The 18,745-nt window shown below is 38.9% G+C and overlaps 1 long non-coding RNA gene across 1 annotated transcript; it reads left to right on the top strand.

Moving 5' to 3' along the window:
* The first annotated feature begins 1,597 nt into the window (after positions 1 to 1,597).
* Positions 1,598 to 4,507, top strand: LOC128126670 (uncharacterized). The gene is made up of 5 exons (XR_008224639.1): positions 1,598 to 2,655; positions 2,720 to 2,804; positions 3,268 to 3,731; positions 4,158 to 4,257; positions 4,378 to 4,507. It is a non-coding gene; the product is annotated as an uncharacterized LOC128126670 (long non-coding RNA).
* The last annotated feature ends 14,238 nt before the right edge of the window (positions 4,508 to 18,745 follow it).

Raw genomic sequence — 18,745 nt, forward strand, 5'->3', positions numbered from 1 at the left:
GAATTTGCTACGAAATCATCACCACGGATATTGTTAGGGATCAACTACAACGAAATTTGTGATGGAAGAACTACCACGAAATTTGTGATGCAATCCTACAACGGCATACACGACGGGATACTATCTACAACAGATTTCATTTCGTTGTCACAATTGCGACGAAATGATTGTTTCCCTTGCAAACTCTCGCTATATTGTTTTTTGGGATGGAAATCGGTCATCGCAAATTCCGTCGCTATTTGTCTTTTGCAACGGAATTTCAGCTTTTCGCAACGGATTCCTTCCCTAGGAAACTCACATTTTTCTTGTAGTGATGATCAAGAACTTGGAGCATCTTCAGCCACTTGGTGCATCACGTCCATATGGATCATCGTGTCAACATAGGTCATAATAAATGTGTCATGCACATTTACAATAGGTCATATATATATTTTTAATGTGCCATGTACGTCTTAAGTAGGTCATGCATGTTTCAAGTAGGCCAAGCACGTCTCAAGTAGGTCATTAACATTCCTTAGGTGCCTTGCAAGTATCTAAGATCACATCCATGCATGCGCCACCTTTTCTTTCTTGATTATAAAGTCACCTTTTTCTCACTCACGACTCAAGTTAACTTTCTCTTATTTATACTTGAGTGTCATCCAAGTCTTATGGGCCCATAAGTTGGCCCATGTAATCATTATCTCGGCCAATTGAGAAACCCTAGCAACTTTCACCTATAAATACTTCACTTATATTTCTTACTCTTGCATTTTCGCTCTCTCACAAATTCTTCCTCTCATCCTCACGTGAAGCAACATCGAATTTTGTTTTGGAGCAGCAGTCTTCGTGAGCAATAACTACATAAGCAATAGCCTCATGAGTAACAACCTGATGAGTAACGGCCTTGTGAGAAACAGTCTTCGTAAGCAACAGTCTTCATGAGCAACAATCTTCATGAGCAATAATCTCATGAACAACTTCTTCGTGTGCAACAACCCTCATGACCAGCAACATCATTGTGTTCAACAAGGTTTGGAGCAAAATCACTTCGTGAGCAAAAGACTTTGGAGCATCTTCAGTTGGGCGCAACAGATTCACCTTCGGCTTGGCGCAAGAAGCTCTTTGGCGCAACTTTGGCCTCATAGCTCCTTGGCGCAGAAGCCTCATCCTTCAGTCAACACACCTTGGCACAAAATTACCTCTTGGCGCATCATCTGAATCCAAGTGATCATCACAAGCGTGAGAAATATCACAACTATGAGCAAAAAACCTCTTCGTGAGCAACTTCACCTCGATAGTTGCTTGGAGCAACATCAGATTACTTGGCGCATCATCTTGCCACAAACCTCTTGTTGACACAACTTCCTTCTCTTACACAAAAAATAAATAATAAATAAATAAATAAATAATACAATAAAATAAAAAAAACCAAAAAACCAAAAAACAAAAAAAAACTTGGAGCATCATTCATTCATATATATATATATATATATATATATATATATATATATATATATATATATATATATATATATATATATATATATATATATATATATATATATATATATTTAACTTGGCGCACCATTCACAAATCCTTGGACCATCTCTCGATCCTAACTAGCAATCAAAGCCACTCACAACTTTTTGCACCAACACCCAAGTTATTAAAAATAAATTGTTTCTTTTTGTGCCATGACAGTGGACTCAATATCTTGTGACATCTAGTTCTTGCACCATACTCCAAGCATTGACGTCTACTTGACCCTTGACGCAACTTCCTTCAAGCTGTTAGCAACATTCCCCTCTCCGAGCATCAATAATTTGTGCCACCATATACCCTTGTTGCGCCATATACTTCCACTTGCTCCACATCAATCCCTCTTGCGCGAACATCACCTCTTGTGCCATACCAACATCCTACTTACGTCATCCCTTCTCAACCCTCGTGAGCATCATCCCTTTCCTAATTTTTTTGGTGCATCATCTTTTCAGCCTTCTCCTACCAAAAACACTCTCTTGCGCCTTCAGCTTTCTCCATCTCTAATCCCCTCTTGCGCGATCAGTACTTATCACACTACAAGGATCTAACCCTTTGCAGACGACAACTATCCAGACGACATATGTCGTTGAGCAGAAAAGATATACAGACGACAAGTCGGCTGCATAGGCTCGGCCGAAAGGGGCGAATTTTTTGTGGTATATCGAATTTCTATATCGACGACATGTCGTCGGGAGGAGGAATTAAAAAAATATTTTCGATTTATTTTACAGAAAATCAATACGATGCCGTTTTGGTCAGCCTATGCAGACGAGATGTCGTCGCTATAGGGTGCTTAAAAATTAATTTCGATTTATTTTTTATCCGTCTTGGAGAAATGGAATAAGATGTCGTTTTGGTCAAGCTATCTAGACGACATGTCGTTTGGAAAAGGAGGGAACGATCCGCATTAAAACGCTTTCTTATTTTATTTTATTTTTTAATGACGTGAAGTAAAACGACCCCATTTTCGTTTACCTATAGAGACGACATGTCGTCTCTATAGGGTTTTGTTGTAATAAAAACGCTTTCAGTCTTCATTTTCCAGTCGACTGCCCCTTCCATTTTCCTCTCAAGCTTTGGCGTCGTTCCCAGGCATTTTCCGGTGTTCCACTTCTTCGGCCAGCTAAAAGGTAAGGTTTTGGTCCTTGATTTCTTCTTAATTAGTAAGAACTTCATTTTTTATTCCGATTTTAGGGGATTTGTTTCTGGGTTTGGAGCCCTAAAACGCTTCCGCCGGCCGGACAAGAACGGTGAACACCGCCATAGAAAACGATTTCCGGTGATATACCTAACTTCACCACCAATTTTAAAGTTGGTTTTTTTTATTTTTTTCCCTGCTTAAGGAAATGTGAATGCAGTGCAGTTCATTTTTTTTTCTTGTTCTTTCAATACACCATGCTATATATACTTAGATTTTTTTGGTTAATTGCTATATATATATATATATATATATATATATATATATATATATATATATATATATATATATATATATATATATATATATATATAGTTAGGTTCAAATGTTTTTAACAACTATTGTGTGCCTAAATGCACCAATGAAAATTCAAGAAATAATAAATTATTAAATAAACCATTAAAGGGTATTTTGGACTTTTTATGCTTTTAATTAATGGAAATAATTTAATTGGAATCCTATAATTAAAGAAATAATAGAATATCACGTATTTGATCCCTTAAATCATGGTTCCTTCATCTTAATAACCCTAATTCTATATCAGAGTATACGATTATCTTCTTCACCCACCATAGTCGAAATGCACAACCACAAGATAGCCACCTCCACCGTATACAAATACGTACCAACAGATCACACCACCGGCGACACCGTTGTTTTTCCCCTTCCAGCATCCAAACCCTAAATCTGAAACAGTAACCACTATCCTAATTTTGGTCAATTAAGAAACCAGTGTTCGATTTTGGTTCCAATTTCCCTATGAACGAATTGTTGTTCATCGTGTCACACAAATAATGGAAGATGGTGTTGGCGGAATTAGGGGAGCATTTCACGTGCTCTCCAGCAGATGAGCAATGCCACGATCATCGATGAGAAGGTCCTTAATGATTGTTTAAACGAGATCACGCGCGCTCTTCTTCAATCCGATGCTCAGTTTAAGCTCGTTCGAAGATCGTCAATCTCGATGATCTCGCTGCAGGTCATAACAAGCGAAGAATCATCCAGCAGGTGCATATTGTTGTTGTAGTGGTATTTTTTCCCTCATATTGAATTAGTTAATTTGTATTGCTAGTCACTTATTGGATTATATGTGGTTGCTACAAGAAATTTGAAATAGTAAAATAAGGCAATGAAATTTGAATATAGTGGAACAAATTACAAAAGGGTGTGATTCAAGAAGTCCGGTTCCAGTGATTGAAACTATACTTCGGAAAAATGTATAAAATCGATTCAGATTGAATTTCAATTCCAAACTACAAACATTCTAGCTGATAATAGTCATTTACATAATGGAAGAGACATCTATTTTCTATATTTTTCTAGTGATGAGTGTTTACTTATGATGTAGACGCTCATGCTATTGTGGCATATATTGGCCCAATGTTGTTAGGTTCACTTTGTGTTGTTTAACAATCATTTATCTATTTCTTCTAGGCCATATTTACCATGCTCTGCAAGATGTTAGATCTTGGGAAGCCATCTTTCACACCCAAGAAAAGGAAACCACGTGTTGTCATGTTTGTAGGCTTATAAGGTATTCTATTCATGTAACTTGTGTTGTTTGTAAACCGTAAATTGTCATCATACATTTATTTGTATTATTTTATGTATTTGGATCCTTGATGACATGTGCTACTGAATGTGAATGACTCAGGGTCTGGAAAAACTACTACATGTACAAAATATGCCTATTACCACCAAAAGAAGGGCTGGAAACCATCTTTGGTATGTGCAAATACATTTAGAGTCGGTGCCTTTGATCAACTGAAGCGGAATGCAAATGGTAAATCACATGATTAATTCTTTATAGTGGCATGTAAAGTTATAACTACCCGAGTTTATTCTATGTATTCTGAGAGAATGTATTCTATGTATTATGCAAGATTGTATTCTAATTATTCTACCAGAATGTATTATATGTATTCTGCCAGAATGTATTCTATGTATTCTGTCAGAATGTGTAAATTGATAGGAATTGCAAGTAACATGCTTTTAACCATTCTTAGTTTTTGTTGCATTTGTGATAGGAATGGTCAAAAGGAATGCTTGAAGACCTGATAAGAATGACTTGAAGAATGAGTCAAAGTTTGATCACACTCATAGTTTAAGAATCTTCTTATTTTTTAAGAATTACACTTGTAGTTATTAATGAATTGTATATTTAAGAATGTTAATTTTTTGTGATATTCTTTTAGAATATGTATAAATATATTAAAATGTATAAGGTTATTAGTATGTAAGAATATGTATAAATTTGTATTTAAGTTCGAATGTATATGAAAATATAAAAATGTTGTTATTCTTCAACAGGTAGTTTAAGAATTCTATTATTCTTCATTGATATTTTAATAGAATATAACTTTGAAATAAAAATGTTGTTATTCTTCAACAGGTAGTTTAAGAATTCTGTTAGAATGTTTGATATTTTTCAACATCTGATTCAAGAATTTTGTTTTTCTTCAATAATATTCTATTAGAATAAAATTCTGAAAGAGCATCATTCTAACAAAAAATATTCTGACAGAATAAATTCGGTAAAAATTGAAATTGAATTTATTAAAAAATTCAGATTTTTTTAAATTAGGAGAATTAATCATCCCTAAAAATCCGAAAATTTCCTTTTACAAATGTAGTTAATTGTCCAAAATACCCTTTTGTTAAAAAATGTGTGATTATATGGTACATGTTACCCCATTGTAATATCATACACTCTCAAATCATGTCCATTGATTAATTTCATCCGTTGGTCCAGATCTGTGTATTCTGGCACACAATACTTAGTAAAAACAAAATAATCTAGCCCTATATATATATATATATATATATATATATATATATATATATATATATATATATACATACATCTTACTATATTATTATACAAACTTATTATTTCTAAAAATAGATTTAAGACGTTCAAGTGTTTAAGCTAATAGTACAACAAATCATCAATAAAATAATATTTAATTAAAATCCTACAAAATACAATGCAATAGGTAAGTGTTTAATACACAATAAATTCACATGTCTAATATTGAAACATTCAAATCGAAAGCTCTTATCTTTCCATATATAGAGGATTTAAATTTTAAACAAAAATTTCCTTTTGACTAGAAAGAGTCAACAAAAATTTTAAAATTTGAAACATTCCTTCATATGTCGCCCAGATACCTCAACATCTGATTTTGTTGATTTGTTATGCATCCAAAAACCTGTTTCTCAATAATACTCGGTCTCATATCTTCTACATTGAGTTCTCTCTATCCATTCTCTCTAAAAACCGATGCCACTCTTTTATTGTGCTCAAGAAACCCATCTCGAGATGGATGCCAAAGGCATCCCACCATCACTGTTGGATCGTATTTTGTGTTGCGTCTATTGGGCTCGTTAGCTAGTCCAATATGTATCTCCGGTATGGGCCTGTCCATCCGTGAGTTTTGTAGGGTTTAGTATAAATAGATGCTTGCATGCATCCTAGAACGAGAGGACGATTAGTAACGATTAGAGATTTATTGTTCAGCAAATTTATCGTTCTTGTTTTGTAACCCTAGAATCCTCTACAACGGAAGTTCTCAATCGAGCTCTGCTGAGGATTGAGTAATCTAATCATTCGACACATCTTGATTCATACTTGTGTTTTGTTTAATGTTTTTACGTTCATCGCATATCTATTACAAAGATCTAATCGATCAAAGAGTTAATTAATAACTCATCAATTGGTATCAGAGCAGGAGGCTGTGTAATTCATACACATCTTTTCTGTGAAAGAGTTTGCGATTAGGGTTATTCCGTATTAACTAATATTTATTGAGCCGTCATTCCATTATTGACGTAACTCAGCATTTATTTGTTTACCCTAATATTAAATATTACAAGTCTGATCTTTCAAACAGGTTAAAAACGATCAAGCATGGACGAGTCACAATCTAATCCCATCAATATCTGTAACAACATTGGATCGACGACGAAGATTCCTATTCTTTACACCCAGGATTACGAAGTCTGGGCACATCACTTCGAAGATTATGTCATCGGATCTGAAGACAATGGATATCTTATTTGGGAAGCAATTGTAGCTGGACCATTTGCTCATTCAGCAACGTCAAAAATCATTAAAACTCAGAAAGAGTATAATGATCTGTTAAAGGACGTAAAGGATGTTGCTCAAGACGAAAAGGAAAAGTTTCAGTGCAACAATAAAACATTAAGACTGATTCGATTCGCTCTTCAATCTGATACATTCAGGCTAGTGAGTTCATGCGGCACTGCTAAAGAAATATGGGATAGGCTGCGAGAGCTATATTCCACAGATGAAGATTTGGAGCATGTATTCAGACCTTGCTTTTGTCTGAGTTTGGTGAATTTAAGCAGAATTCTGATGAAACTGTTACTCAGACGTTCGATCGCTTCAATCATCTTCTTAGCAAGATGATCAAACACGATATAGAAAGGAAGCTGATTGAACAAAAAGTAACCTTTTTTAATGGCCTTAGATCCGTGTGGAGAGCGGTTGTGTCCACTATTAAAGCTCATGAGCAATTTAAATCTTATTCGTTGGCAAAGCTGGTAGGGATTTTGAAATCCCAAGAAAAGATTGTTTTGCAAGAGAAAAATGTGGTCTCCAGTTTAGGGTCCTTGGCCCTCTTGTCCAAAAGCAAAAGTGTGGTAGAAGATGAAGATCTCAACTTAGAAGATTATGATCTTACTTCTGAAGACTATGCAATGATGGTGTCGAATCCAAAGAGGTTCATTAAGAAAAGTTTCCCTACCAATAAGAACCGAAATTGGCAGGGAAGCTACAGTTCTGAAAAGGTTAGGGAGGAACTGAAGACAGAGGAACCAAAGAAAGAGGCGAAAGTTGAAGGAGATTTAGGTGTGAACTGCTACTATTGTGGAGGAAAGAACCACTATGCCAAAGACTGCGTTCTAAAGAAAATGGCAGAGAAGGATGAGGAAAAAGATGAAGAGGCCTTGTTGATGAAAAAGTTGGAAGAGATCAAGAGAAAGAAAGCTACTGCTAACCCTTCAATGAATGCTTTAATTGTGCACGGTTCGGTAGCGGATGATGAGTTCGGTGGCGTGCAGGTCTGGTCAACCGACTCAGAGGATGATGAGGTCAGGAAGCCATCTCATGGAAAGGCATACGTTGCAAAAGGTGAAGAAAGCGGTGGGAAGTGTTTGATGGTGACAGATGTATCTCAAATGAGGGGATACAATACGGATGGTGGGAATGAAGAATCCAAGGAGCAAGAGGACCTATGCTTCACAGCAAAACCTCTCAACGTGCAGATCAATGACCTAGATGAATTGATCAAGAAGGTACAATCCGTTTTTGTTTCATTCAAAGTCCCACAAAATTCGTATGAAAAAGAATTAAAAAGCTTAAATTCAAGAATCTCAAATCTAGATAGCAGTTTAACTCAAACATGGGTCACCAATTCTAAACTAACTGACCAAATAAGCAAGGTATCTTCCAAGAGTGAGGAACGAAGGATGTGGATAGAGCTGAAGGAGTCGGAGCTGATTAAATCCAAAGACGAAAACATTTATTTACAAAGAGACAATTTAAAACTTCTGTAACAGAGAAATGTTTTTTGTTTAATTGCTAAACGTCTTTATGTAACATCACTCAACTTCATCTTAACTGTGAAATAGGGCAGAAAATTCATCGCATGATTTTGCCCTTCCTTGAGTTTAAGGAGGATGAAATCGATGCTGAAGCATATAATTGCGAGAGTGTAGTTTCGTCTGATGATGTGAATCCGACTTATATGTATGGTCTGGACAAAATTGAATCTTTTATAAAGTCCAAGGACTATAAGGACATGCTGAAAAACCTTTTGGATGAAAACGATAAACTGAAACTAAGGACCGTAACCATACAAAAGTTTGACTCATTGAATGCCAACTTGAGCTCAGAAAATAAAATTGATGTTGAAAACGCATCTGAGCTCAATGAGGATGATGATATGAGTGAAATTTCTGTAGAGGATGAAGTCGATTGTTATGAGTTTGTCAAGAGCGAACCCGAAAACCACAAAAATCTTATTTCCGAAAATTCTGTGGAGTTCGCTCGTTTATCCCAAAATAAGTCCCCGATTCTTGAAGAAAAGGTCGTGGTGTACCAAAAGGTGAGAACAACACCAAATATGGTGTATAAGGTCACAGGAGTAACCGAACATCAGATAGCCGAACTCACCGCCATAGTAAACGAAGATAATGTAGATGGTTGTGATGAGTTTTTCTGGTCTGCTCCTATAGATAATGCAGACGAAACTGTTGGTCTGTCAGAGCGAACGTCCTGGAAAACCAAAGGAAGATATGTGTCAGTGCCACTAAACAAGCCTTACAACTTCGATGTGCCAAGTACCAGTGGTGCAAAATAAGTTCCTGTAGAAGAAGTCACTCCTTCAAGCGAAACATCATCAGTTCAAAGTGAACCGGCTGACAAAAAGCAGAAGCAAAAAAGCTAACATTCACCGACAGCCGAAGCAAGTGAAGGATCAGAAGCAGTAAAGGAATCTGAGATACAAGAAGAATCTCTCAGAGCGAAAACAGTTCTGGCGATCACAAAACACCCATTTTTCTGATCATGACAGAAAGTCAGAGAAAAGAGCAGTCAGACCCTAAGAAAGGAATAACAACCAAAGGGAAAGGTTCGGTTCCAAGAACAAAAGCTACCAAGGTTCAAGGTTCGGTCCCACTAATGACCAAAAACAAAAGGGCCACCTAGAACGTCAAGTCAAGAAACTTCTCAGTCTAAATTCTCTCATTCTAATTCTTCTCAACCCCATTCTAAATCCAATTCTGTTCAAACTCAAAATCCAAAATCTTCAACAGATTTGAAAGGAAAATCAAAGGTTTCCTCAGTCAAGAATGATCAAAAGCATTCCAAGGCCCAAACGCCTGAACCTGAATCCAAACCGACTGTAACAAACCCCAACAAAATTAAAGTTTTCACTATTAAGAAGAAAGATGAAACAACTTTAATAAAAAGAACATATCTTGTTGACATTTCTCTTACTATTCTTGTTCCTGTGAAAGGCTCTCGTGGACCCAAGAAACTTTGGGTTCCTAAATCTGCTTGAGTTTTGCAGGTTATCAGTGACGAGCAGTTCGACGAAGAATGGTATATTGACAGTGGCTGCTCACGTCACATGACAGGAAGGAAGGAAGAGCTGAGGGAATTCCGATCTCTTACAAACAGCGGGAATGTCAAGTTCGGGAACAACTCATATGGCACGATAAAAGGTTATGGGATGATAACAAATGGAGACTTCACGATTAGAAAAGTTGCATACGTTGAAGGACTACAGCATAACCTCATCAGTGTATCTTAGCTTGTTGGAGGTACCGGTCTTAAAGTTTCATTTGACAATGAGGGTTCGGAAATAATAGATATGAAAACAAAAAGAGTGATTCTCAAATCAGAACGCAAAGGCGAAATGTTTCCTCTCAATCTCAAACCTATCAAAGGAAATCCACCTATTTGTCTGTTATCCAAAGCACATTCTGACGAAAGCTGGCTGTGGCACCGAAGGCTCTCCTATCTCAATTTCAAGGATATCAACAAACTTGTCACAGGAGGTCATGTTCGGGGTCTTCCATTGCTCAAGTTTGATCGAGAATATTTGTGTGCTGCATGTGAAATGGGGAAGCAGAGTCGTCAAAGTCACCCATCCATAATAATCACTAAAGTTGTTGAACCACTTGAGTAATTCACATTGACTTATGTGGTCCATCTTCTATCGAAAGCATTGGTGGTAGCAAGTATATTCTTGTTATAGTTGATGACTTTTCACGTTTTACATGGGTGTTCTTTCTGAAGCACAAATCTGAGGCAACTCTCAAGCTAAAGATGTTTATCAAGCAGGTTGAAGTGCAGCTGAGGAAAGTCGTTCGCAACATCAGAAGCGACAATGGGCTGGAGTTCAAGAATAAAGAATTTGAAGACTTTTGAGCAGAAAAAGGAACCAGTCACAACTTCTCAGCTCCCTACACCCCTCAACAGAATGGGATTGTCGAAAGACGAAACCGATCTTTGTGTGAGGCGGCCCGAACCATGCTAAGTTTCGCTTCTCTACCTCTATATTTCTGGGCTGATGCTATTGCTGCAGCATGTTTTACGCAGAACAGGTCCTATCTCAATAAGCGTTTCACTCTTACTCCTTATGAGATCATCAACAACAGAAAGCCAAACGTCAAATTCTTCCACGTATTCGGCTCACGATGCTTTATCTTCAATTCTAAAGAACATCGTAACAAGTTCGACGTAAAAGCCGATGAAGGGATTTTTCTAGGATATTCTCTCACTTCGAAAGCATACAGGGTTTTAAACAAGCATTCGAGGAACATTGAAGAAACGTATTATGTGACTTTCGATGACAGCTATGTCAAGAAGCTGAAGGCCACGGAAGAATCAGTAGGAGAAATCTTCTCGCAAACAGGCCAAGTCACAGCCTCGATTGCAAATTTGTTTGAGCAATTTGTGGAGTTATTTGATGAACCGGAGAAGGCTACTCTCTCAGAAGCCAATGCAACAGACAACAAAGTTGACCATTTGAAGCAAATTGTCGATGACGCTGCCAAACGACTGGGTGAAGGAGAATCAGTTCCAAATAAACCTTCTCAGCAAGGTGCTTCAGTTGAGGGGGAGAATCCATCTTCTTCAAAACAGCTAAGTTCACAAGTTGAAGGGGAAAACTCTTCTCCATCTGCTCCTGAAAGTTCTACTGCACCCGAAGGTACTGTAGCTACCGAAAGCTCAAATGCACCCGAAACTCCTGTAGCACCGGAAAGTCAAGATACACCTGAAAGCTCATCAGTCGAGGGAGAGAATGTCGATATGTTTTATGAAGATGACAGTCAATCCGAATTAGAAGAGATGGTAAATGCCGAATTGGATCCATCCTATGATCCAAATTACCCACCTCTTGTCAAGTGGACCAGAGATCATCCCGTTTCACAGGTAGTGAGTAATGTCTTCGAAAAGGTCCTGACCCGATCTCAACTGAAGGCAAAGCAAGCATCTCTATTCTCAAAAGTAGAGTTCTGCATGTTTAACTCTTTCGTCTCAAAAGTTGAACCAAAGACAGTAAACACTGCTCTTGATCACTCTGATTAGGTTCAAGCTATGCAAGACGAACTTAATGAGTTCGAAAGAAATAAAGTTTGGCGCCTGATTCCAACTCCTCCAGATGCCTCGGTTGTTGGTCTCAAATGGGTCTTTAGAAATAAAATGGACAAGGAAGGCAATGTAATAAGAAACAAATCTCGTCTAGTTGTGAAAGGATACTGCCAGGAGGAAGGAATCGATTATGAGGAAACTTTTGCTCCTATAGCTAGGCTGGAATCTGTTCGAATATTTCTTTCCTATGCTGCACACAATAACTTTGAGGTCTACCAAATGGACGTAAAGTGCGCATTTCTAAATGGAGAACTTGAAGAAACGGTGTACGTGGAGCAACCTCCGGGATTCATGAATGAAAAATACCCCAATCACTGCTATATTCTGGACAAAGCGGTATATGGACTGAAACAAGCACCTAAGGCCTGGTATGAAACGCTAACCAAGTTTTTAAAGATGTCCAAATTCAAACAAGGTTCGGTTGACCCAACCTTCTTTCGTAAGAACGAAGGTAACCACCTTCTGATTGTTCAAATCTACGTCGATGATATCATCTTTGGCTCAACGAATCCTAGCTTAACAGCTGAATTTAGAAAGCTGATGGAGACTAAATTTGAAATGAGCTCAATGGGTCCGATTAACTTTTTCCTTGGTTTAAATATTAGACAGGGACCCGAAGGCATCTTTATTAACCAGGAAGCCTACACCAAGACTCTCCTTGCTAAATTCGGCATGATGGGAGACTCAAAGGTTAAAGTTCCAATGGCGTTCGGCACCAAGCTCACTCCATCCTTGAATAAGCCAGCAGTCTATATTACGCTATATCGCTAGATGATCGGTTCTTTAATGTACCTTACTGCTAGCAGGCCTGATATAATGTTTTTTTTTTGTTAATGTGCTAGATTTCAGGCGAATCCTCGTGAACCTCATATGCTTGCAGTGAAGAACATTCTCCGGTATCTGAAACGAACTACCTCTCTCGGCTTATGGTATCCATCAAACTCAGGTTTCTTCGTTCAAGCCTACTCAGATGCAGACCTTGGAGGTTGTGGACTAGACAAGAAAAGCACCACAGGAGGCTGCCAATTCCTTGACGTGAAGTTGGTTAGCTGGCAATCAAAGAAACAGACTTGTGTATCTCTGTCTACTGCTGAAGCAGAATACATCGCAGCTGCCTCCTGTACATCTCAAGTGATTTGGATCCAAAGCCAGCTCCGGGACTATGGGCTCAATATGAAAAAGATCCCACTATATTGCAACTCTGAAAGTGCAATTAGGATCTGTCATAACCCAGTGCAACACTCCAAGACTAAGCACATAGCACTGAGGTATCACTTCATTAAGGATCATGTGGAAGATGGGAACGTCGAAATTCATTTTGTTCGAACCACTGATCAACTGGCCGACATCTTCACCAAAGCTCTTCCTGAAGCTTCTTTCAAAAAAATTCTACAAGGGCTTGGAATGATGGAATCGGAGTCAGTACCAAAACTTACCTCTCAAGATCAAAAGTAAGAAGCGAAATAGACCGAACGTTCGGGTTCGGGTCTCTTGTATGCCGAAATAGACCGAACGCTCGGGTTCGGGTATTGATCTAGTGTACCGAAATGAACCGAACGCTTGGGTTCGGTTGTATCATCTGATCTTCGCTTATCGCTCAAAGGTAGTTTCCTTGGTTGTAAATCTTTTCTATTACTTTTCCAAATTCATTTATCTTATTGTTGAAGTTCTTTTCTTTTTCAAAATTATTTTTTTTGGCAACCAAAATGGACCGAACGTTCGGGTTCGGTTCCAAAATATTTTCTCACCCAAAATAGACCGAACGCTCGGGTTCGGTTTAAAAAAAAAAAATTTGTCACCCAAAATAGACCGAACGCTCGGGTTCGGTTCCAAAATTTTTTTTTGTTGTATTCATTATTTTTTATGTCTTATTTATTTTTATCAAAAATTCCAAAAATATTTATTTTATTATTTTTTTAAATTCAAAAACACCAAAAATATTTTTTTTGTCTTATTTATTTCGATAAAAAAAAATTCAAAAATATTTTTTTTTTGTGGGTAACTTATTTCACTAGCTAAGTGTCCCTAGAAGCATGCTGCTGTATGTGACCAAAGCCTCATCTGATTCTGAATAAAAGCCTTATTGACTTGGTACAAACAAACCCTGTCTTCCCAATTAGGCTCTCATACTTATTCTAATCATGAGCTACCTAACTCTCTTCTCACATGAGATAAGAGTTTTCTGCTTAGTCCCTAATTTTATAGCAGAGGTACTTTGGTTTCTTTACACCACCTACATCACTTTTCTCCATCACATTAGCTTCACAAACGTAACCCTTGAGGCTCTCAGACATTACCACTGAGGTTTATGGTTACACAATTTCCGTGTTCATGATCTTAGATTCGTGTCACTACGTGCTAAGTGAAACCCACAATTCAATACCTACTATGCATTGACGGTGAACAATTAACTTGCTCTAGCTTTCACTAATGAATTGACGAACTTATCCATGGGGGTACAACATGAAATCTCTATTATTCTTTTGTGTGATTCCTATGAAATTGTTAAATCCAATAACATTTCTTCCCTTGGGATCCAGTTTTAATTTTTTTTGAGATTTCGCATATATTAGTTTACCTTGCCACTTAAATTATCTCCAACTTACTTGTTCAACAGACTACATTGCTCTCATAAGTACTTCGTTCGATTTCTATCTTATATCAAGAATCAGGAATTATGAATCGAAGCGAAAGCCATCCCATAAGCCTACTTAAAAGAAGCCTTTCAACACTTCTTAATAAGTGTCTGATCGTTATTCAACGGGAAACCACACAAACACTTTAAAGTCTCTCTTGACTTTGAAGGAAGAGATTCGTGCCCGGGATCCATTGTTTCGTGTCTTTATTGACATCACATAATCCCTCAAAATTGTTGCTTTATTTCTTTTTCTTTTACACACTTAGCACGAAAATCTTTTTGATTTTCCAAAATTCTGGTTTCATTAATTCTAAGGAATTTTAATTGGATTGGTTGTTATAAAAGGTTGTGGTTAATATTGATCCACGTGGGGATTTTACTTTAAAGATGTCGTTATCTCTAAAGGGATAAGATGACGAAATGATGACTCAGGCAGGAGTCCAATCGATTTGATTTCAAACGGTGCAACAGGGAAAAGCGTGCGAATAGGAACCGTTTCATCTCCAAACGGCGCTTGATGGGAAGGCGTGTGATTAGGGACTGAAACTCTCTCTCCTGCGTGATCATCGGTATACCCAACTGTCACACGTCAGTTATCTCCGAAAAACCCTTCGTTTTTTCAATCGAAGATTTGGGAAAGATTTTTCTCTGTCCTTTACCCACAATATAAAAGGCAATGTGATCCACCGTTTACCTCTTTACTGCACCTATATTCCCAGAGAGCAAGAAAATCCTCTAAACCTCTACTGTTCATCATATCTCCCACTTTCATCTCAACAATGGTGGATTCTTCATCTGTTCACGCAACTTCTCACATCTTGCCCATTCGTCCCCAGCAGAGTTTGATTATTGATCTTACTCCTCGGGTATATGACGCTTTCATGTTTCCCATCATTGAATGCCTGAAGTTCTCGCCAATCGCTCCTGCTCTTACTAGGGCTGAAGCTGTTCCAATGGAGTTCATGTCACAAATTTTTGCTACAGCTCACTACGACAAGGTCATCGACAGGATTTTCTTCGATGTCTTTGAGCACAAGGCGTCGATTTCTAAGCAAAGGTTTTGTACGCTGTTAGGGTTTGAACCTGATTCTTCGAGGGTTAATCCTGAAACCATTCCAATGGGTCATCTGTTCAACATGTTCTACAACATGGGGTACATTGAGGTGCTCACTACAGTCACGAAATTCAAAAAGTCGTGTCTGCCCCCTCAGTGGAATGGGATGTTCACTGTTCTTTTCAAGGGCTTATCTGAACGAAGTGCTGGATCCGATGGGGCAAGTCGTTTATTTCTCTCAATCATGTACGGGATCTACAATGGCATCAACATGGACTACGGGTCGGTCCTATGGCAACAACTCATTCAGAGTCTCTCTTCCACCTCTCGACACTTAGAGATTTCTTATGCCCGGTTCTGGACTATTGTAAAGAAATGGGTGATGGACAAGTACCACGTCCCCATTGTCGTTGGTGCTCTAATGTCTTCAATTGGTACTTTCCATACCACGAAGATCATTGTATCGGATGCTTCGAAATTTCCCTTCAACGGGTCTATCCCGGAAACGATGTATGGTGATGTTCCTGCTGAAAGCCAGATTATCAGAACGTACAAGGAGTTCAAACGTTCTGGTCTGAGGGATCTTACTCCAGAGATGCTGAAATCAATTCATGACGATGACAAGCCTGCTCCTAGAGGCAAGAAGGCTGATAAGGGAAAACAGGTGGCAAAGGGAGCAAAAGGCCCATCTCCAAATAAAAGGAAAACCTCTAAGGCTGCTCAGTCTCCACCACAGAAGAGGAGAAAAACCCAACCGAGACGAAAGCTGATTATCGCTTCATCCTCAAGCGAATCTGAAGACGAGGGTTCTGATTCGGATGGATCTCAACGTGGCAACACTCCACCTCGTTCGCCTACCCCAGAGATACCTATTTCTACTTCTCCTATCTCTTCTCCACCCGTTACAATTCCTTTTTCTATTCCCCCCATAACCTCCACCACTCAAATACCACCTACTTCCATCCTAATACCACCACCAATCTTTATCGAAGCAACAACCACCACCATTGCAGATGTTAGAACCAACGTATCTGATATGGGGGTTCATACTGATGCACCAAAGTCCAACTCAGCACCCGAACCCACACCAACAACCGAACACACCACCCAACCCGAAACTACAACTACTACCAAACCTGCAGTTTCACCACCACCATCTTCTCCTGCTCATGCTTCAGAGGAAGAAGAACCACTCCTTGGCGGGGAGGACATGAATTTTGATTCGGTCTATTACAGTCCGTTTCAAGTTCAAAGTGACGACGATGACGATGCTCCTGTCACAAAGAGGCATCTCAAGGAGCTACATGACAAAATAGATTCGCTCATCGCTTCGTCTTCCACATCTCAGTCCTCCATATCTGAAGCTACAATTCAGAAAATTGTTGAGGCTTTTTCCAAAGCTCATCAAGTTTCTATCGATTCCGCCACTGCAGATATAGACGCCTCAACCAAAGCTTGTGAGGCAGCGACCGAAAAAGTTGATAAACTATTCACTGATACTTCTTTCTTGTTAAAATCTTTACAGGAAACCGTTGAAGCCACCTCGACAAAGTTGGAACCCATTGTCAACCAGCTGGCTATCTTAGTTGCATCAGAGCTGAAGTCATTCGCTTCGCTTCGTCAAACCATCTTTGACGACAACTCAGCTTTCAGAACAACCATTGAGGAACGTCTCTCCAAGCTTCAAGAAGACTTAGCTGCCGAGAATACTCTAATGGATGTTCTCGCAAGGAAGGCTACAGCTCTAAAGGTCAAGAGCATTCAACTCTCCAACTCTCAACAGGAGATTGAGTCTCTTCGATCTGAAAGAGAGGTGGTTAAATCGTGTGTTTCGGATGTCCACTCCGAAACAAAGGGGAGAAAAAGAACAAGTGTTCATTCCGAAACAAAGGGGAGAAAAAGAACAAGTGTCTCAACCACCTCCTTCTTCAGCAACTCACACAACCGAACCTCCTCCAGTAGGCCAAGCCTCAGGTTCCGATGTGAAAGACAAAGGCAAGAATATTGCTGAGGAGAGTGACGATGAAGATGATAAAGAGACAATTGCCAACCTTCTGAAGCGTCAAGGTTGAGATAAAGAGGCTGACATCAGTGCTCGTGTGGCTAGAGAGGCTGAAGAAGCCGAAAGGAAACAGAAAGAAGCCCACGACCTTCTTGAGAGCAGGAAAACTCTTTTTCCTTCTTGGACTCTTGAGAGGCTGATTAAAGAAGCCATTGACACACCAAGTATCTTGTGGCTAGAACCTGTGATCTCTTTAGATCGGTCTAATACTGTCGACTCGCAGTTCGACATGCCACTGACCCGAAAGACGTTTGTTTTTCATGCCTTTGACAACATTTCAGAGTTCCCTCATCCTCATCCACAGGTTGATCGGGACTTAATCGAATTTTATCTGAAGGCAGCTCAACCCCAATACCAGACTTGGAGCGCTCAGAAAATCATCAATGTTCGGGTCCTGAAGCCGTACAGGGAAGGCAACTTCACCAACGTTCGGTTCAAGGTACTACGGGGTTCTGCCAAGACCGAACATGCCATCTCACTTGTAGATCTACCCAACCTTAATCCCCATGATTGGATTATCTTGCACAACATCCTTCTTACAAACGAAGCTGAATATGGTCCGATCATCGACCACTTTAAGAGGATGCTTGTATGCTATATCATGGAAGTTGCTTTGATGGATCAGGAGATTGCAAGTGTGTTCAAGAAGAAACCTACCATATCTCTTGTTGGCTCTGCCAGTGATCTCAACATGATGCAGATGGGAAAGATTGACCCAAAGAGAAACTTCGTCATGTTTACCAGGAACGAAGGACAGAAATGTCTTTTCGCCTTGGCAGACAAACATCTCTACACCACTGCCTGTTTGGAACACGTTTTAGGGATCATCCATCGATGCAAGCAGAACACAGCGGATGATGTAAAGTACTTTGATGATATTATTCAATGGTACATTCGGTTCAGACAGAAAATCCTTGCACTTATCACATGTCTGTTCGATATAGTAAAGAAGGTTCCCGCTGCTGGCCCAGGCAAGAAGAAGATGTAGTCTCGCTCTAATTTGACGCAAAGGGGGAGATTGTTGGGTCGTATTTTGTGTTGCATCTATTGGGCTCGTTAGCTAGTCCAATATGTATCTCCG

This window comes from Lactuca sativa, chromosome 6 (assembly GCF_002870075.4).
Source record: "Lactuca sativa cultivar Salinas chromosome 6, Lsat_Salinas_v11, whole genome shotgun sequence".
NCBI classification, from domain to species: Eukaryota; Viridiplantae; Streptophyta; class Magnoliopsida; order Asterales; family Asteraceae; genus Lactuca; species Lactuca sativa.